The sequence below is a fragment of the Nerophis ophidion genome, linkage group LG03 (genome assembly GCF_033978795.1).
Source record: "Nerophis ophidion isolate RoL-2023_Sa linkage group LG03, RoL_Noph_v1.0, whole genome shotgun sequence".
NCBI classification, from domain to species: domain Eukaryota; kingdom Metazoa; phylum Chordata; class Actinopteri; order Syngnathiformes; family Syngnathidae; genus Nerophis; species Nerophis ophidion.
In genome coordinates, this window is record NC_084613.1 from 46,986,817 (window position 1) to 47,008,568 (window position 21,752).

Genomic DNA, 21,752 nt, shown 5'->3' on the forward strand with positions numbered 1-21,752 from the left:
CCAAGGAGCCTCCACATTCTAAAATGTTGCTCTTAGTGAGGAAGAACAGGGCCTATTGCTGGGAGGTAAAGTGGTTGGGAGCCTCTGCAAGACCCTCCCTCAGCCAAGGCTGTCTGTTGTCTACTGTGACAACTTTTTCGCCAGTTACAGCCTGCTCCAGGATTTGGAATCAAGTCTTGGCTTGCGATGCACCGGCACAGTTCATGAAAACCGCAACGGTGGAGCACCGTTGATGGACGACAAGTTGCTGACGAAGAAAGGTTGAAGTGCATTTGACTACAGCTCTTCAGAGGAATGGAACGACAATAAGCGCGTGACCCTTCTTAGCTGCGCAGTGGGAGTTCAACCAACAACCACTGTGAAGCGATGGAAAAAGGAGGCCAAAGTGCAGCTGGACATGCCATGTCCAGCTGTGATTTCAAGTACATGGCTGGTGTTGACCATTCAGACATGTTCGTACACCTCTACAAGACCCCTGCCAAGTCAAAAAGGTGGTAATGGCCACTCTTTGGCTAAATCCTTAACCTGTCTATCTCAAACGCCTGGCTGGTGTACAAAAGAGACTGTAGCTTGCTGAAAGATAAGCCAGCTAAACTGAAGAATTTCCGTAACCAGGTTGCGCATTTTTTGCTCCTGGTTGGACGACCTTCCCTTTCCCCAGCACCACTGACAAGAAAAAGTCTTAATGCTGTTGTTCGCCCACAGATGGATGTTCATTATGACAACATAGGCCATCTCCCACACCACTCTGAGGCAAGGGGTCAGTGCGATTACTGTGAAAAAGATCAGAGCAGGTGGAAGTGTAAGAAATGCAAGGCCCCCCCTTTGCATGACGGCCAACAAGCTCTGCTTTGAAGCGTACCATGAGAGGACCTGATGTTACACACCGGGGGGATGAAGAAATTATGGACACACACTGGCGCGCCAGCCCGGATGACTTTGTCTGGACAAGGATAGCTGTCCAGCACCTTCTAGTAAAGGAGGGGAAAGAACACCCTCATTTTAGTTGAGGAGCCGGGAATCTATGACACAGTGTTTGGATATTTAATGACACATTTATTGTCCTCATTATTGTGGCTGATCATGCTTAATGTGAAACACAGTTTGCCTAAGTCTTGCCAGTGATGCCGTTTGGCACAGTGTTTTAAAATCTACATTTTAGGGTATTTTTTAAAATAAATTTATTTTTTTCTTTTTTGTGTCCCTACTAACCAAGAAAGGCTAAACAAAAAAAATATTCGATAAGAATTCTTGGTGCGGCAGTAAAAGTAGTACTAATACTAATAATCTAGTAGTAATCTGCACTATGCGCCTAAAAAGGGTTAAATGTGTCTTTATAGCGTTTCACAACACACACTTTTTTATAATGACTCTTTAAACATGGTTAGATATAAACAAATTATCCCTTAATTTAAAGAAAACAAAAGTTATGTTATTCGGCTATTCCAATCCAGGACCAGCAACAAATATAGATGGTGTGATTCTAGAAACGGTGTCAGAAATTAAATTCTTAGGAGTCACTATTGATAATGAATTAAGCTGGAAACCACACATAAGACATATACAAAGCAAAATCTCCAAAACCATCTCTATTATCAATAAATCCAAATTCTTCTTAAATTACCCAGCTCTGCATTTATTATATTGTTCATTGGTCTTGCCATATCTAAATTACTGCATAGAAATCTGGGGCAACAACTACAAAACTTCACTACATCCCCTGGTTACACTCCAAAAACGTGCAATAAGAATTCTACACAAGGTGGGATATTGTGACCACACAAATATTTTATTTTTACAATCTAAATTATTAAAACTGCCTGATCTAGTGGATTTTAATACAGCTCAATAACTATTTAAAGCAAACAAAAGGTTCTACCTGCCAATATTCAAAAACATTTCAAACACAGAGAAGGAGTTCATAATCTAAGGGGGTGTATTATATTTACTATTCCAACAGTAAGAACTACGAGGAAAAGTTTGTGTGTGTCTGTGCGTGGAGTGAAACTTTGGAACGGATTGGATGTGGGGTTCAAGCAATGTTCAAATATCCATCAGTTCAAAACAAGATACAAAAAAATGGTATGGGCAATGTATATGAATGTGAACATGGATGCCTAAGTGTTAAACTCCATCACTGGCTAATAATGATTATTATTATTATTATTATTATTATTGTTGTTATTATCATCGTCATCATCATCTTCATTATTTTATATGTATTATTGTCATCATTTATTGTCATTGCTATTGCTATTGTTCATATTGTTATCATTATTGTTATCATTATCGTTATTATTATTGTTTAGTCATTGTTGATATTATCATTATTATTATTACTACTTCTATGACATCACCCAACTAGTTAAACTATATGAATTAGTATCAATAGGAGGAATACATTGAATTGTGTGTGTGTGTGTGTGTGTGTCTGTGTGTGTGTGTTTGTGTGTGTGTGTGTGTGTGTGTGTGTGTGTGTGTGTGTGTGTGTGTGTGTGTGTGTGTGTGTGTGGTGTGTACAAATAAATGATAAATAAATAAATGGGTTGTACTTGTATAGCGCTTTTCTACCTTCAAGGTACTCAAAGCGCTTTGACACTACTTCCACATTTACCCATTCACACACACATTCACACACTGATGGAGGGAACTGCCATGCAAGGCGCCAACCAGCACCCATCAGGAGCAAGGGTGAAGTGTCTTGCTCAGGACACAACGGACGTGACGAGGTTGGTTCTAGGTGGGATTTGAACCAGTGACCCTCGGGTTGCGCACGGCCACTCTCCCACTGCGCCACGCCAAACAATCCTATATGCAGTTTGAGTAATATTAATATTCTGCAAATGTATAAACAAATATGAATTCTGACTAAAGAATTGGTGCCGATGGAAACTAAGAAAAGGGATTTGGGTACACTATCTGGAGTACAAGGCAGGCGAGTGGGGGATCTTATGTTCGAGGATAACTCCTCTGGCAGGGGGCTCCCCTCGTCTCTTTTAATGCACAGCATAGGACACATAGCAAGAGTGGTCCTCAGGTCCTGTTGATCAGGGGCAGTAGCTCCACAGTCCTAGATCCACTTTCAACCACTAATATCACAGTCAAAATGAAAGCTTGTTCCCATAGGCACCATAAACTGTTAATAATGTTTAGACAAAAGTGTATATTATACTGTATATACTAATATATATATAGTATTTATATAGGTGTGTGTGTGTGTGTGTGTGTGTGTGTGTGTGTGTGTGTGTGTGTGTGTGTGTGTGTGTGTGTGTGTGTGTGTGTGTGTGTGTGTGTGTGTGTGTGTGTGATGGACATATGTGTATTTTGGGTATATGCATTTGTGTATGTATGTGATTATGTGTGTATGTATGTATGTGTGTATATATGTATATATATATATATATATATATATATATATATATATATGTATATGTATGTATATATATGTGTGTATATATATATATGTATAAATTGTATGTATATGTGTGTATATATGTGTGTGTACATATGTATATATGTAAGTGTGTGAATTTAAATGTATTATATATAAATAATATATAGCATCTACGCAGCAACCACTGAACTGAATTATATTATATATATTATTGTATTATATATTGTAAATATATATTGTATATGTATAGGGGGGGGGACCTACTAAGTTTACTTCTTCCCACTCCCTTTTGAGCCAATCTTGACATCTACAAAAGGTTAGTCACGTGTAATGTTTTCAATGTAGGTGTAAAAATAATGTATTTATATATTTATTTTGTATTTTATGTCATTCTCTTGTTTTGTTTGCATGGCTCAAAATAAACCATTCATTCATTCATTCAAACAACGTTTATTTACACACATTTATTTGGTTGTTTGTTTTGTCATTATCTTGCAGTCGTGACAAAAATATTCAACGGTGGTGACATTTGAAGTAAAAAGTATCAGTCTGGTATCGGCTATCAGAATTGCCCATTTCAATCAGGGATTGAAATCGCAAGCCAACTTCAGCTTCCTATCTGATTGCATTTTCTTTTTAAACTATGAATGCATAGAATGTTCTTCCACCAAAAATACTTTTATCACTGAAATAAAACTGCCAAAAAAGCATTTATTCTATGGAGTGAAGGAAACATGCCTGCGGTGTGGATGAATTTAGGGCTGTCACGCCAAATTTCTTCCCCCCTACAAAAAGCTCCCCCCCCCCCGATTTAGTTCCGGGGTCATGATTAATACAGACGTTTTGTTAACGCTATATTAAAAAAATATAACGCTATATTATAAAAATACAGACGTTTTGTTAACGCTATATTATTAAAAAAAAATTAAAAACAATTTACAAACACAAGCTATGGGATGACGCATTTACTTCCGGGGTCACGTTTCCTCTTATGTCATCCCATAGCTCAGGGGTCGGGAACCTTTTTGGCTGAGAGAGCCATACAAGCCAAATATTTTAAAAAGTATTTCCGTGAGAGCCATATAATATTTTTTTAAAGACTGAATACAACTAAATGCGTGCATTTTTAAGTAAGACCAACATTTTTAGAGTGTAGTAAGTCTCTTATTCTTTTTAATAACATTGTTATTCTGAAGCTAACCAACAATAAATAAAATACTTCTTACCATTAATGCGACTTCTTGAACAGGTGCGGTAGAAACCGGATAGATGGATTAAAATGCATGAGAATGTTTTATATTTTGAACATTATTTTTGACACTATTCATTACTTATTGTGTTAAGCAATGTCAGCTAAGATTTATCTGAGAACCAGGTGCAGTCATCAAAAGAGCCACATCTGGCTCTAGAGCCATAGGTTCCCTACCCATGCCATAGCTTGTGTTTGTAAATTGTTTTTTACATTTTTTTATAATATAGCGTTAACAAAATGTCTGTATTTTTATAATATAGCGTTAACAAAACGTCTGTATTAATCATGACCCCGGAAGTAAATTGGGGGGGAGGGGTTTGTAAGGAGAAGAAATTTGGCCCTATGATTTCCACGTTAGTAGAAACGTGGACATAATCCCGGAATTGGCCAATAATAATGGAGTCCACTTTTATTATCTGCTATTGTGCCGAAATTGACGTACTTTAATGTGCATTAAGTTTTTGTTTACAAAGACCCGTGCACTTCCTTCACAAACTGCTGCCTCCATATGTGAACTTTTGACTTCTCTCCATGGGACGCACCAGCACTTTAGCCAGCCACCCTGCACCCTTCTTAGATGAACTCTCTGCATGACTATGGGACACACTCAGATTCTGAAGTGGCACATTGGCTCAAACACAGCTTTACAAAAAAATTACAAAACTAATTTCTTATTCCAAAGAGCCCGAACAGTTGCCAAAGACTTGTATGTGTCATGTGATGACAAAAAAGGCAAAATCATCACCAGCAGACAAAGAAAGAACTACAGTAATAATGAACACAAATGCATGTGGAAAAAAAATGTAAGCAATGCTAAAAAAATAACAATATTGAAAAAGACCCCACAGAAGAAAATTAAAAAAAATGCCCAAAAATCGGTTATAATCTGTTTCATCGGGTCATTCTTTACTTATGAGCGATTTTTTGGTGTGTTTGTCTTCACTTCATGCTTTGCGCTCTTATTTTGGTTCCACTTTCCGTTTTGTCCGTATTCTATTTGCTGTAGCTTTACTCTTTGTCTGAGCGCTTCCCTCCTCACCTGTGGCTTGTTTGTTTGGATAATCTCCCCTGGTGTTAGAGGGCTATTTAAATCAGTCTTCTTTCATTGTAAGTTGTGGGATCATTGTAAAAGTTTGGTGCTAGTTTGGCGGAGGAACTGTCACAGTTAGTAACATTTTTGACTTCATGTTTCTGCATTTCTCTGTGGTTGGCTCTCTTTACCTATTTTTCATGCACCATTCCCCTGTGCTTGTTCTGTGCATATCCCTTGTACACTTTACCTTGAAGTTTGGTTCTTTCGGACATTAAACACTCCTAAACCTGCAAGCTCCCTGCTGTCTTCTGACTTTTTGAGGTCAAGACCTCTACTAAGGAGAGTGCTACTGACAAACGTTCCTAAACCATTCACCGAAAACAACAAAATAACACGAGATCATTATGATTTTTTAATACCCACAGCAAATATCACTCCAAGAATGTACGGCACCTCCAAAATTCACAAAGAAGACACCCCACTACACCAAATAGAAATTATACATTCAGTTACAAATGATTTATCAAAAGGTCTCGTTGAAATAATTAAATACCTCCTTGGCCTAACTGCAAAAATTCAAAACAACTCGCCAGGGATCTTAACACAATAAAATTGGAACCAGATGATATTTTATTTCACGTGTCATTTCAATGTTTACCAAAACCACAATAGATGTCACCCTGCACATAAACAATGAACGCATCACAAAAGACAAAACTGTAAAAGGAAGAACAAACCTCACACCAGAAGACATACATGGATTATTCAATTTTATTGCGAATTCCACATACTTCTAATAAACAGAACAAAATATAAACATGAATTTAAACATCTAAAACTTTAACTATATACACAAAAGACCTACTCCTCTCAAATATTGTTTACAAATCTGTCTAAATCTGCGTTAGTGAGCATTTATTCTTTGCCAAGATAATCCATCCCACCTCACAGGTGTGACATATCAAAATCCTGATTAAACAGCAAGATTATTGCACAGGGGTGCCTTAGGGTGCCCACAATAAAAGGCCACTCTGAAATGTGCAGTTTTGCTTTATTGAGGTCTGCGGGGGTCAGATATCTGGTACAACCACTATTTGCCTAACGCAATGCAACACATCTCCTTCGCATAAAGTTGATTAGGTTGTTGATCGTGGCTTCTGGAATGTTGGTCCACTCCTCATGCTTAATGGGTGATATGTCCAGTGAGTATGCTGACCAAGCAAGAACTGGGATGTTTTCAGCTTCCAGAAATTGTGCAAAGATCCTTGCAACATTGTGATGCATGGCCCCATGAGGTGGTGGTCTCTGGTGAATGGCACAACAATGGACCTCAGGATCTTGTCACGGTATCTCTTTGCATTCAAAATGCCATCAATAAAACGCACATGCGTTCATTGTCCGTGACATACGCCTGCCTATACCATAACCCCACTTCCACCATGAGCCACTCGGTTCACTTTGACATCTGCGAACCACTCTATCACACAACGCCACACATGCTGTCTGCCATCTGTCCTGAACAGTGAAAACCGGGATTCATACTTGAAGAGAAGACATTTCCAACGTGCCATACGCCATCAAAAGTGAGAATTTGTCCACTCAAGTCAGTTTAGACGATGAATTGCAGTCAGGTCGAGACCCCGATTAGGACGACGAGCATAGATGAGTTTCCCTGGGACAATTTCTCCCAGTTTGTACAAAAATGATTTGGTTATTTAAACGAATTATTGCAGCGTCTGTCTGTGTGGCTGGTCTCAGACGATCATGAAGGTGGACCTGCTGGATGTGGCGGTCCGCTGTCACTTCTATCATTTGCGTTTTTTGTGGCTTAAAGTTGTGTTGCAGCTTTGTATTGTTGTGTTATGGCGTTTGTATTTGTTGTAAATTCTCTCTTTTATCGTAGCTGTTTGTCAAAATGTGAGTAGTAGCAGGTCAAATCACTCCTCATTTAACATGAAAATATTTGGTTGTACCAAATGGTATTATTTCTACTGTATCTCAAACAACAACAACAGTAAAAGTAGCAGGTAAATCTAATGTTAATTCAACCTGAAGAGATGTTGGTTGCACTTTATTTGGGAAGTTATTGTTGTATTATATTGTTGTAATTATGTTAAAAAACAAAAGCAGAAGTAGCAGGTAAATATACAGTTAAAATGTTGGCTACTGTAATTTTTTATTGAACATTTCTTGAAAATTATAAATGAGGGCAGACATTTTTTTCTCTTGTTAATTCAACCTATAGTGACTTTAGTCAAATAAAACATGAATGCATTAGCCAGTAACTGTTGTTTACTTGCTTGTTTGTATCCATAATTCATTAATGCCTAATTCACCTACAAGAAATAACATGAATATATGAAACTCCACCTGCAGTCCCCAGTATCCACTAATTATTTCAAAGTCACACTGGTTGATTTATTTGAATGTTTTTGTCTGCTAAAAAGTTACTGAATCAATTTCAACTCACTGAAACGTTTTGGATCGTATCGTTTTAAAAAAATAACATAATTCCTTAATTGTATCGGCAATCACAAAAGAATCAAACCGAATTGTTGTTAAAACGAATCATCACACCCCTACATATAACTGCTTGTATTTAATCTGAAATTAATTCAGTTGTTATCAAAGTGTCACATCTGTATTACGGCTGCTGGACAGACGGCACATCACTGTTCTGAACCAAATTTTCAGATTTGTCTTTCTTCAGAACATAATAGAGGACATTTGGCAGGAGACATGGATGTTAGCGTGAGCGTTTTGTGGATTACATCAGTGGGAACAAGCGAAAGTTCCTCGCAATGACCATCATGTTCCCTTTTTTTTCCGGAACAAGCTGGACAGTAAACTCTGAGTGACCTGCCTGTGCATGTCGCTCGTCAAAAGTAGCTGGAGCGAGCCGTGTTTCCTTTTGACCAGACACGGAGGTCACACGCTCAAATACGCTGCCACGCACTTAAGCATTTTCAGACGCACACACACGGCTACCTCCGATCACGCCTCCGCCATGGCTCCACTTTATGATGACCCCTCTGTGAGCATTGTCACAGAATCTGCCTTTCACACGGGCAGGCGGCCAAAGCAAATAAACCAGCGACGTGCCAGCTAACGAGGGCACCAACAGGGTCGGAGGGGGGTCCTGCCAGGAGGTGCCAGGAGTGACAGAGCTGAGGGACATGGTCACGCAAAGAAAACAAGCCCAGCAAGAGTGAGTCGGCCTTCTCACGCAGGGGCCCAGACATGTGTTTTGTCATGCAGCGGCGGCCCAATCTCGACAAATTAGGGCGGACGGAGGTGTATAAAGCACGGGAGAAGACGGGAAGACGAGCAGTGGCCTCAAAGTGAGCAGCAATGCTCAGCTTTTAACAAAAAACAACTGTGCTCAACTCCAGTGGCAGAATGAAGAGCAAAACCATTTTATTCACGTAAATCTTCAACTAACTTTAAAATTTATAACACAGTGAGAGCGAGCAACACGCATATTTAACTGTACAGAAGTCAATTATTAAGCATATAATAACATACTCCCATAAAAAACTTTCCAACGTCAGCATGTAAATATCAAAAGATATCAATAAGTCAAAAGATAACTATGAGTCCATTATCTATGTATGACTCCATTTTTACTGATAATAGTCTCCCAGCCAAAAAAAAGGCAGCTATCATAGGTGGTCCGGACCACATGTTAAGTATAGAGTTCCCCTGAGAGAAAGCATATGGGATACATTGTGCATGAACAACTCCTCTTCTGTTTTTTAGCTTTAAAGACACTTTACTCCAATCATATTATTTAGAAAATGTATCACCTTGAGAGGAGGGTGTGACAAGAGGGGTTAGTAGACCAGTGTGTCGAGGGGTCAAACAGTGGGGGTGTCCCGATTCAATATTAATATTGGATATCGGTCCGATATCAACCAAAAAGCAAGTATCGGTTTGCATCTTACATTTCAGGACAAGCAGTCCTGTAGCGTGTTTAAGTATGCAAAGTTGGACAGCCAGTTAACATCTATGTCCTCCAATTAACGCATAAGGTTGGTCTGTCCTTGTATTTTAGTCAAGTGATGTAAACACTGTAGGTTCCTAAGAGCTAGCAACTACACAACAGCTAAGCACACAATAGCACCCAAGCTACACATGTGCAATGAGTGTCCCCTAATTCAGTGGTTCTCAAATGGGGGTACGCGTAGCCCTGGGGGTACTTGAAGGTATGCCAAGGGGTACGTGAGATTTTTTAAAATATTCTAAAAATAGCAACAATTCAAAAATAATTTATGAATATATTTATTAAATAATACTTCAACAAAATATGAATGTAAGTTCATAAACTGTGAAAAGAAATGCAGCAATGCAATAATCAGTGTTAATGTTGTAAGCACAATACCAATGGCCGCAATCTGCAAAATGCGCAACCGCATTTTGCAAATTTAATGTCAAATCAAAGTCAAATCTAATGAAATCAAATGTTTATTGGATTCATCACTATACAGTGTACATCCACGACTAAACTACTGACTAAACTCCTACCACAACTTGGTTTACTATTTATAAAATATAATAATGTAGGGTTACCTGGAACTTGAAATAGGCCACCCGGCCTGAATCCACACTTCCCTCGCCAGACACCTTCGTTTCCCAACCCTCACGCTTGGATAAATAGGCCTTGATTCCATCAACGCAGTGTTGGGAGACTGTTTTGCTGTTAGATTGTGTCCAAATTTGCAAAAAGCACGAGATTGGTGAAATGCTTAAAACATTGACAGCCAGATTTTTTTGTGGACATGTTCCATAAATAATGATGTTAAATATTTCTTTTTTTTGTGAAGAAATGTTTAGAATTAAGTTAATGAATCCAGATTTTTACGGCCTCTAGGTATTGCCAAAAAACAAATTAACACTCCACTTCAATCTAAAGACAGCATAAATCCAATCCAGATGTGTCATGATCCCACATGACAAGTTGGATTTTGTTCTTTATTTTCCTGTGTGTGGTAAAAATCCCTGTCCTGGTGCTCTTATTTTAATAGTACTTTGTGTCGGACTCTTTGTTTTCTTTTTTGCTTAGTTTCCTGCCAGTTTTTTGTTTTCTATTGGTTAATAAAGTCTATTTAGTTTCACCTGTTGCGCCTTGCCGGCGCTGCTGCTAATGTTGCTGCTGCTACGTGTCCCACACTAGCCCTGTGTTATTGCCGTTTTTACCCTCTAAGTCAGGGTTCGGGAACCTTTTTGGCAGAGAGAGCCATTGGAGCCAAATATTTTAAAACGTATTTCTGTGAAAACCATACCATGTTTTTTAACACTGCCCAATAAATGCATTTTTTAAGTAAAACCAAAATTTTTAGAGTATAATATGTCTCTAAATATTTTTTAATAACATTGTTATTTCTTGAACAGGTGCGGTAGAAAACAGTTGGATGGATTACCTCCCGGTAACAGTTCGAGATGCCACCTCAGTGGAAGCATTTAAGTCTCACCTTAAAACTCATTTATATACTCTAGCCTTTAAATAAACTCCCTTTCTAGACCAGTTGATCTGCCGTTTCTTTTCTTTTTCTCCTATGTCCCACTATCCCTTGTGGAGGGGGTCCGGTCCGATCCGGTGGCCATGTACTGCTTGCCTGTGTATCGGCTGGGGACATCTCTGCGCTGCTGATCCGCCTCCGCTTGGGATGTTTTCCTGCTGGCTCCGCTGTGAACGGGACTCTCGCTGCTGTGTTGGATCCGCTTTGGACTGGACTCTTGCGACTGTGTTGGATCCATTATGGATTGAACTTTCACAGTATCATGTTAGACCCGCTCGACATCCATTGCGTTTGTCCTCTCCAAAGTTCTTAGTCATCATTGTCACCGACGTCCCACTGGGTCATCATTGTCACCTACGTCCCACTGGGTGTGAGTTTTCCTTGCCCTTATGTGGGCCTACCGAGGATGTCGTAGTGGTTTGTGTTGTGGTTTGTGCAGCCCTTTGAGACACTAGTGATTTAGGGCTATATAAGTAAACATTGATTGATTGATTGATTGATTAAAATACATGAGAATGTTTTATATTTTGAACGCTATTTTCAACATCGTGATTACCAGCAGAATTATTCATTACTTATCGTGTTAAGCAATGTCAGCTAAGATTTATCTGAGAGCCAGATGCAGTCATCAAAAGAGCCACATCTGGCTCTAGAGCCATAGGTTCCCTACCCCTGCTCTAAGTAAAGAAATACATTCTTTGACCTGCACGCTGCCTCCTGCCTCTGTATTTTGGGGTCACCACAAGCTCAACCATGCGCAGTTAATAACAGTAAATCATCATCATCGGCGGTCTCTCGAAACGCTTCTAACATCCTCCTGGTAGGGGTGTATCCCTTTATGGAGGATGCCTGTGCGTGACTTTGTTTAACATGAGGAGACTGGTGCACAGACCGTCACCACACGATCCTTGACAGAAACGAGTCAGGGTCTAGTGGCATGGAGTCCAAGACGACTGGGGACCCTTTTCTGCTGCAGCCTTCCTCCGCCATCGCAGCCGTTGTGGTCTTAACCGTATCCCTGGCTAGGGGGGAGTCAGGTCCAAGGCCTTTGCCAAGGGCCACCTGGGGTAACAGTAGTAAATGGGTTAACCTCCTAGTGCCCCAAGACCCCGTAGAGGAGCCTCCACTGCCAGATGCACTTTAGCGTCATGCCCAGGACACAGTAAACAGTAAATTACAAAAACACAGTGTGTAGACAGAAAATGGGGAAAGGACGCATTTTGGCTTCAAAAATGACAATAAAGGTGAAGTTATAACACTGAAACTAACATCCACTGTAATGATAGTAACGAGAGGAGCGTATCTTTTCGATACTACTATGATTACGTCAATATTTTTTGCCATCACATCTTTTTTCATTTTTTTTTTTTTTTTTTTTTTTAGTATGTTTATAAACTCAGGAAATATGTCCCTGAACACATGAGGACTTTAAAAATGACCAATGTATGATCCTGTAATGACTGGGTATCGGATTGATACCCAAATTTGTGGTGTTATCCAAAACCAATTTAAAGCATCCAAACAACAGAAGAATAAATGGTTATTACATTTTAACAGAAGTGTAGATACAACATGTTTAAATAGAAATCAAGCAGACATTAACAGTAAATGAACAAGTAAAATAATAATTCATTTTCTACAACTTGTCTTTTATAATTTCGACAAAAACATAGAATGGAGAATGACACAATAAGTTACTACAAATGTCAACAGACTATTTGGGAGCCTTTGTTTGCTTACTTACTACTAAAAGACAAGTTGTCTTGTGTGTTCACTATTTTATTTAAAGGGGAACATTATCACCAAACCTATGCAAGCGTCAATATATATCTTGATGTTGCAGAAAAAAGACCATGTATTTTTTCAACTGATTTCCAAAATCTAAATGGGTAAATTTGGGCAAATTAAACGCCTTTCTGTTTATCGGTCTTTTAGCGATGACGTCAGAACGTGACGTCACCGAGGTAACACACCCGCCATATTCATTTTCACATTACAAACACTGGGTCTCAGCTCTGTTATTTTCCGTTTTTTTGACTATTTTTTGGAACCTTGGAGACATCATGCCTCGTCGGTGTGTTGTCGGAGGGTGTAACAAGACTAACAAGGGGGATTCAAGTTGCACCACTGGCAAAAAATCTGCCGCCAGATCCCCATTGAATGTACCAAAGTGTCTTCACATTTGACCGGCGATACTAAGACAGACATGTCACAGAGATGTATGGATAATCTGCAGATGCATTTGCAACGATTAAGTCAACGAAATCACAAAGGTGAGTTTTGTTGATGTTGTTGACTTATTTGCTAATCAGACATATTTGGTCACGGCATGACTGCCAGCTAATCGATGCTAACATGCTACGCTAATTGATGCTAACATGCTATTTACGCTAGCTGTATGTACATTTGAAACTAGATACCCACATTTAATACGAAACAAACACTTACCAATTGACGGATTTAAGTTGCTCCAGTGTCACAAGATGCGAAAGTCCTGATCGTTTGGTCTGCACATTTTACCGGCGATGCTAATAAGGCAGCCATGCTATGGGCCACTTCATTAGGTACACCCACACGATGGCCGAATAGCGTCAATAGCTATTCGCTCAATAGCTTCAATTTCTTCTTCAATTTTGTTTTCGCTATCCGCCTTCATACTCCGACCCTCTGTTTCAATACATGCGTAATCTGTTGAATCGCTTAAGCTGCTGAAATCCGAGTCTGAATCCGAGCTAATGTCGCTATATCTTGCTGTGGTAACCGCCATGTTGTTTGTATTGGCAGCACTGTATGACGTCACAGGGAAATGGATAGTGGTTTCGAATATAGCGAAAATAAGGCACTTTAAAGCTTTATTTACGGATATTCCGGGACTTGTAAAATTTTGAAAAAAACTTCAAAAAATACAATAAGCCACTGGGAACTGATTTTTATTGTTTTTAACCCTTTTGAAATTGTGATAATGTTCCCCTTTAAGGACAAACTTGCAATAATAAACATATGGTTCATGTACTGTAATATGTTTTGTTAAAATAAAGCCAATAATGTCATTTTTTTTGGTGCGCTTTATTTAGAAAAGTATCAAAAAGTACCGAAAAGTATCTAAATAATTTTGGTACCGGTACCAAAATTTGGTTATCGGGACAACACTAATTCCTACTGATATCTTATCAGATCAATATCGGTATCGGCAAATAAGGCTCCAACATTGGTGTCGTATTGATGTGAAAAAGTTGTATTGGGACATCCCAATCAAACAGTTTTGTGTTGGGATCTGCCACAATGGGCTGGGTAACATAACTATGTAGGGCAATGGCACTGGCGCCAACAAAATGGTAGTAACTGGACTAAAAAAAAAGAGGATAAGTGGATATTGGTGCCTATAAATTCAGTTGGACTGAAATTCTGCAAAAATTACGTATAGTGACCAACTGCTTGATGAAAAATTTTCAACTGCACAGACAACCGTGAGCATCTAGCTAAAACGCTTGAAAGTTTAATTGAACTTTACGCTAACAAAAATGCAGACTTAGCAATTTGCAAAAAGTGCTTGAAGGTGATATTGTGAATGTGAGTGTGAATGTTGTCTGTCTATCTGTGTTGGCCCTGCGATGAGGTGGCGTCTTGTCCAGGGTGTACACCGCCTTCCGCCCGATTGTAGCTAAGATAGGTGCCAGCCCCCCCTGCAACCCCAAAAGGGAATAAGCGGTTGGAAATGGATGGATGGATGGGTGATATTGTGCAAGTAACATTGTAGCTGCTGAGTCCTGACAGAAGCAACATGTATATTTGTTATATAATTTCATAGAATAAATAAATACAATTCGAAATATACGTTCATATTGTACACATATTGTGATTTAAAAGTTATTTCCTTGGGTTAATTCATGCAAGTTTATGTTAACTTTATTTTTGTTACAAACCCACGTAAATTGGAGCGGAATATATGTTTTGTTCCGGTTTGGTTACATTGTTAGGGAGACAATTAATATGTGACGGAATTAAGAAAACAGAATGAGACAACAAGAATTTGATGGAGAAGACGTTAATGGAGTCTCGGATTGAAAATAAACGTTATTCCCTTGGAGTTTATGAGGCCAAAGAGGTATAATTCTTTCTGATATGTTTGTGGAATCAATGTGTTTTCTTTTATTGGATGTCAGACTAATTATAAGTTCTGTTCGCTTATTTTATTAGTTCTGACGGCTTTATATTTGGCATCTTTGGTAACTTGAAGACGTGGCTGAAATGAATGTCAGTGAGCAAAACGAACGACTTGAGCCTTGATTAAGACCTCGGAGGAAGTAAAAAACATATTGTACTGGAAGTAACAATGTTGCTAGATGGGAAATGACAAATCATACTAGAAGCTTAAATGTTCAGAATTTGAGAATAAGTTTTATAAATGGCCTAAATCGACTTTGCTCAAGACCATCTTCTACAACAAAACATGACAGACCTTCACAGATTGTATAACTTGTACTGCAGGTTTACCTTTAATTGAGCTGAGATAGGCTACTGCACCCCCGCGACCCCGACAGGGACAAGCGGAAGATAATGGATGGCTGGATGAACTAATCACTGTTGAAAGAACGCTGCAACTGGCAGAATAGCGCCCTCACCTGGGTGCACCGACGCACTTGCAACAATGCAGGACATCAGGAGCAGTGCACATGTATCTTGTTTGTTTGCTTGAAATGTTTGGGTGCAGCAGAGACATGATTGTATGGCTTTTTGAAAGGAGCTGGATCTCCAGGAGCCGTCTTCTCAAAGTGCCATTCAAAAACTAGGTTGTTATATTTCTTCATTTTTTGAGATTAACCTGTTTTTATCCAATAAACAATCACTGGTATGATTGGCAACACTAAATTGGCCCTTGTGTGTGAATGTTGGCTGTCTGTCTGTGTTGGCCCTACGATGAGGAGGCGACTTGTCCTTGGTGTACCCCGCCTTGCAGCTGAGATAGGCTCCAGCACCCCCACAAACCCATACGGGACAAGCGTTAGAAATAAGATGGATGGATGGTAGCATTCATAAAATAAGATTTGGATCAGAATAATTCCAATTAATACATTCTTTTGATATACGTTCTATTTGGTGGGAATGATTCACAAATATTGATTCTAATTTTATTTGGATTGTGTTTTCAGAATCAGAAATACTGTATTAATCCCCAAGGGGAAATTAAGATGTTCAGCACAATCCCATTCAGGATTAGACAAACAAAAAAAGTGAGAAACAGGTAAACGCTGAAGAGGCGGGGGGAGGTGAGAAAAAAAATCGGTTTAAGCCTGGGCCAAAGAAGAAGAAAAAAACTCATAGCCATAGCACACATAAACATGTTCGCAAGAGGGAACCAACAAAGGACATTAAAGACAATAAAAGAGCAGAGCTGATGCAACCAGCTGCCACTCCAGCAGTGCCACTTCTACACACAGCCACAAAAGAAAATCAACAACAAAAACACAAAAATAATCAACCAATAATATACATTGCACGCACACGATGGCACCATGCATAGACAAGCAACCAAACAAAAACATAATTTCAACACCCACACACATGCTGGTGTTTTCATAATAAACATTCCATAAGGAGGTATTACATCCCCATGCTTTTAGACAAGGATATCACTATTTAGAAATTTTCCTCAACAAAAAAACGGCCAAATAAAAATGACAAAGGCTACAAATAACCTACATAAAAAAAAAACTTTCTTGTAAAATTACCACTAAAGAGCATTTTAATGATGCAAAAAAAATTGCAGCCAACAAAAAACAAAATAAGAATGTAATGTATAAATTTAAATAACTTAAAAAAAATTCTATGATATAAACGCAACTTAAGAATTGTACTCCCCCAACTGATGTGCGTACACCTGAACTACTTTACAAATCCACATCAGAACAAAAAAGATTTGGATGAAGAAAACACAGCAGCTTCAGGCTCATTTTGCTGAAGTTTTTTTTTCAATCATGTCTCCAGTCCGGTGGGCTGGCGGCAGTGTGGGCAATTTGCACATGAAAACATCCCGCAAACGACGGGCTCCCTAGTGATTGTTTACTTAAAGGGGTCATGTTATGGTTGTATTTTCTACATTTACATTACATTGATGGGCAAGAACCAAATGAGTAGCACGGTGGTAAGGGGGTTTGTGTATGTGCCTCACAATACGAAGGTCCTGAGTAGTCCTGGGTTCAATCCTTGGCTCGGGATCTTTCTGTGTGGAGTTTGCATGTTCTCACCATGACTGTGTGGATTCCCTCCGGGTACTCCGGCTTCCTCCCAACTCTGAAAAACATGCACCTGGGAATAGGTTGATTGGCAAAACTAAAAAAAAAAATTGGCCCTAGTCTGTGAATGTGAGTGTGAATGTTGTCTGTCTATCTGTTGGCCCTGTGATGAGGTGGCGACTTGTCCAGGGCGTACCCCGCCTTCCGCCCGAATGCAGCTGAGATAGCCTCCAGCAACCCCCGCAACCCTGAACGGGACAAGCGGTAGAAAATGGATGGATGAATGGACATTACATTGACAATGGTGATTCTTTGGTCACAATGTTGCATACATGTAAATTTTGTTTTACAGAACGTCTTCAAGCCACTTTCTGACCGTCTCTTTAGGATGCGCTCTTTTGTGGGTCTTATTTACGTGCATCCACTTATACTAAGTATTCTCTCTGTCAGCCATGTTCTAGTTTTTAGTGCTTCCATATGGAGTCTACTGACAGATACAAGTTCAAACTACACGCTACTTTGTACTAGAAATGGCAACAGCGGATCCCAGCAGGCACGCAATATTGATGCAACGTTGATTATACACACATGCCCTTTTAAACAATGTTGCAAAATAGTTGTATTTGTAAATTGAGACAACATTGATGTCCAATGTTGGATCTAGGGCTGGGCAATATTGCCTTTTTTTAATATCTCAATGCTTTTAGGCCATATCGCGATATACGATATATACAGGGATGGGAATGAAGATTTACAAAATCAGCAGAATTTTTTTTAATCCTAAAACACCACTTTGTGGAAGGCCGCACAGCAGTCGCACCCGAGTGCACATATTGCACTCGCCTGCTAGGGGGGTCTGGGGGCATGCCCCCCCATAAAAATTTGGAAATCTAGGTTAGCTTAGGATGCATTTCCTGCTATTTTGAGTCAAAATCCAACAATATTCTTCTGACCCAAATTTCACATTTATTAGCAAATATTTTCATAAAAATGTATCATGTGATGAAATGTATGTATACAAGTTTACACATATATCAAATTCTTGCACACTTTTGGATTATAGACAAAAATAGGCCTACAATTTGATTAACCAGAATTCAAAATATAAAAATGTTGAAATACATAAGATATTGTATTGTACCTCTGAATGGACTCGTCTGTCGCAGATTGGTGTGAGAAGAGCCGAGTCGGAGGTGGGGGGCTTCAATAGTTGATTTGAGGCTGCATTTGTGATGATGTTTGACTTCAGCTTGAAGGCAGATCCCAGTGAAAAATTACTTTTCCGTAAACTCACTTTACTTAGATGCCTTGCCCATTTTGCGTGGTCAAAGAGTGCCACATTTCCCCGAGATCCATAGTTCACAATGTCCTTGCAATATAAGCACTGAGCACGTCTCGTTTCATCGCACTTTGCAATGAAATCGCTGATCAGTTCGTCTACTTCTACGATATTGTTGTTAATCTTCACCTTCAGTTTGATAGATATATCGAGCCATGCCCAGTTCCACTTGTTTCTCACACCCTTATCGATATCTTTCGCTAATGAAGCATTCCTATTTTGAATAAGCTTAACCAGGTCTGAAACTGTTTTGTCAGTAAAGAAACGTGTTAATTTAGAGCTACCGTGTTTTCTTTCCAGATTAGTCGCCGATAAACACAACCAATACAAACAGAATACGTGTTCAGAAACGCTCACAATAATTGAGGATCAGGGACTAGATATTGTCGGCAAACGACGCGCGCAGACGTCTATAACGGGCTATGTCATTGGTGCAGACGCCTATAAGAGGCAATGTCATTGGTTGTTGTCGTCAGCTGATAGTAGAGCTAGCCAATCTGGTGCCTTCACACATTGGCAATATATTATATAAATGACCCTGGCGGCGCCAAAATCGGCGGAATTCCGCGTATCCGCGGAAAATTCCCATCCCTGTATATATCTCAATATTTTGCCTTGGCCTTGAATGAACACTTGATACATATAATCACACCAGTATGATGATTCTATGTGTCTACATTAAAACATTCTTGTTCATACTGCGATTCTGATGAGTATATCCTACTTTTAAACTTTCATGCAGAGAAGGAAATCACAATTAAGTCAATTGACCAAAAGTGTATTTATTAAACAGTTATTAAGCAGTGGCCCAAACGTTTGTCATTTCCAAAACAGAAAGTGCAAGATTTTCAGAGACATTTTAAGTCTCAAATAAAAATGAGCTCCATGATAGGAAATCAAATAGTATTAGTCCTTCGCTATGTGGTGGGTTACTATGGACGTTAGGAAATTCTCTTCATTCTCTAGCAGGTGACTTTTCAAATGATGCTACATATTAGCCGTGATGCTACTTTTTATAGCAACGCTTGTGCCGCATGCTTGATTTATTACGGTTGTCTGTTCCACATATTCCCACTTGAAGCCAAACCACCGCCAGACGATGGACCCCCTGCTGTTTTTCTTGGGAATTAATTCTTCCTTCATTTGCACTTTATTTCTCTCGTATTACCACTCGCACGGCTCTGCTAGCATCACAGCTAACGTTACCCACGCTGCTACCTCTCTGCTTCGTGAGGGCGTATACGTATGTGACGTATGACGTGACAGTATGTGACGTGTGTAAGAAGGTGCGCCTGCTTGTCTGTGAGAAGGAGAGACAGGAAAGAGTGGGAAGAGCCTGTAGTGTAATGCCCGCAGCTAAAAGCAACTGCGAGAGAACGTATACTCGAATATCAAGATACAGTCATTTTCTATATCGCACAGAGACAAACCCGGGATATATCGTGTATATCGATATCTCACCGAGCCCCAGTTGGATCCATGTTGTTGGTTGGGAAATGACCATATTTCAATGGTCAAATCAACGTCACAACCTGACATTGAATGAACATCGTCAAAGAGCATGTTGTTTCAACAGTGTATTTATGTTGTAGAATATTGGTTGGGAATCGACATCAGGACATGACATTGATTAAACTTTGTCAAAAAGCATATTGTTTCAACCTTATGTTTGAGTTGCTCATTGTCAGGGCCTAATTCAACAAGTTCTCAACGATGTTTTAATGTCTTGTGCCTGCTGGGATGCATGTCTATGTACGAGACAGTCTGCCCCACAACAATAGGATAGAGAAAAAGAAGGAACTTATTGACTGCAGTATCAGACTACAATGGCGGACTGACGCAAAGCTCTTAAGGTAATTATCTACCGCAGTGGTTCTCAACCTTTTTTCATTCGAACATTATTTTAATTCAAGTACCCCCTAACCAGAGTAAAGCATTTTTGGTTGAAAAAAATAGAGAAAGATGTAAAATACAGCACTATGTCATCAGTTTCTGATTTATTAAATTTTATAACAGTGCAAAATATTGCTCATTTGTAGTGGTCTTTCTTTATCTATTTGGAAAAAAAGATATAAAAATAACTAAAAACTTGTTGAAAAATAAACAAGTGATTGTCATGATCAACGACTTGGATCATGTCATGTTCTGTTTTTGTTCTGTTTGTATATCACATCCTGTTATTTGACGTCCTTAGTTCCTGGTGGCACTTCCTGTTTTGTTCCGTTGTCAAAGTTACCCATTCAGTGTCACCTGCCATTTGTCACACGCACCTGATTTGTGATTATTCCCTTATTTAAGACTACCTTTGTTTGCCATTCGCTCTCGGACTCTTATTTGCTTCCATTTAACAGGTGTCATCGCTCTTCCCGCATTGTGGTAATTACTTTTGTGTACTTTATCTTCCACGCTATTCTGTTGTTTGTCCGTAGCTCATGCTAGCACTTTCTGTTGGTTTTGTTTGTAGTGCCTTCGTGCAAGTGTTTTTGTTCCTAGTCTGGTTTTGTAGTTATAGATAAATCATTGTTCCCACCTTTACACTGTGTTCCATCTCCGCTGCACCCACGAGAGAACGCAACCACACCACGATGCCAGCAAACCGTCACAGTGATTCAATTATAATTAAAGATTTCTACACCTATAAGTAATCATCAACTTAAAGTGCCCTCTTTGGGGATTGTAATAGAGATCCATCTGGATTCATGAATTTAATTGTAAACATTTCTTCACAAAAAAAGAAATCTTTAACATCAATATTTATGGAACATGTCCACAAGAAATCTATCTGTCAACACTGAATATTGCATTGTTGTATTTTTTTTCACAGTTTATGAACTTACATTCATATTTTGTTGAAGTATTATTTAATAAATATATTTATAAAGGATTTTTGAATTGTTGTTATTCTTAGAATATTTTTAAAAAAATCTCACGTACCCCTTGGCATACCTTCAAGTACCCCAGGGGTACGCGTACCCCCATTTG

General features: G+C 39.1%; 1 long non-coding RNA gene across 2 annotated transcripts in view; it reads right to left on the reverse strand.

Moving 5' to 3' along the window:
• LOC133548773 (uncharacterized) overlaps positions 1-21,752 on the reverse strand; it is a 68,512-nt gene that overhangs the window by 18,138 nt on the left and 28,622 nt on the right. The window contains exon 2 of one of the 2 annotated variants that reach the window (XR_009805950.1): positions 17,444-17,679. The exons of the other annotated variant lie outside the window; for it this stretch is intronic. This is a non-coding gene — a long non-coding RNA (uncharacterized LOC133548773). The remainder of the gene's footprint in view (positions 1-17,443; positions 17,680-21,752) is intronic. 2 annotated transcript variants of the gene reach the window in all.